The following is a 908-nucleotide window of genomic DNA, read 5'->3' as shown; positions in this document are numbered from 1 at the left end:
GCCATCGATCGCATCACAGTGGATTTTTTTACCAGGTTTGCCTTTACATTTATATAGACTCGACTGTTTACAGAGTTTTGCCACTAGATTTGGTAGATTTTTGGGTACGGATAACGCCACATTATATAGAACACAAGCCACTGGTGCAAGATTGTGTGTTGAAGTGGATTTTCAGAAGGATCTTGTGGAGGTTTTTCCATTGGTGGTGGGACAAAAGCAGAGTTGGAAAAGGGTAACATACGAGAAGGGGGTTTCTATTGTAATAAATGTTGTAGGCAAGGTCACACTCTTGTGGTATGCCGGTTTGGAGTAAAGCCTAAGGATAAAAGGAAGGTAGGCATGAGGAAAGAGGGAGATAAGATGGTTTGGAAAGAAGTGAGTAGAAAAGAAAATGTGATAGTAGAAAAGGAAGGTCCTATTTTGCGAATTCAGGATCAGAGGGTGGAGGGGAAAAAGAATGAAGATGTAAGTGATCCTTTGAATGTGAATGAGAAAAATAAAGAAGTTGTGAATGAGGTTAGTAATGCGGGTACACATAAAATGGATGAAGTGAACTTGGTAGAGAAGAATAGTGGAGAGAAAGCCGAATGTTTTCAAGATCATAAGGCAGGGGTGCAGGTAGAACTGGGTGGTTGTTCTAGGACTGCCCAGGAAATTAGAGTTTTTGGTGAAGGGGGGGGGGGGAGAAGTTGAAAATGATAAGGATGGGGAGGTGGTTTTGGTGGAGGAGGTAGATGAGAGAGAGGGGGAAAAGGAGGGTGTGGTGTATAGGGATAATTATGATGTGTTATTTGAGAGAGTTATGGAGGTTTGCATTGATACTCAAAAAGAATATTGCTCTGATCCAGGTAATGTGTCAGTGGGTGTATCAGAGGAAGAAATAACAAAGATGGACAAGTGAGAAAGTC

This window comes from Malania oleifera, chromosome 11 (assembly GCF_029873635.1).
Source record: "Malania oleifera isolate guangnan ecotype guangnan chromosome 11, ASM2987363v1, whole genome shotgun sequence".
NCBI classification, from domain to species: domain Eukaryota; kingdom Viridiplantae; phylum Streptophyta; class Magnoliopsida; order Santalales; family Ximeniaceae; genus Malania; species Malania oleifera.
Note: the sequence above shows the minus strand (reverse complement) of the source record.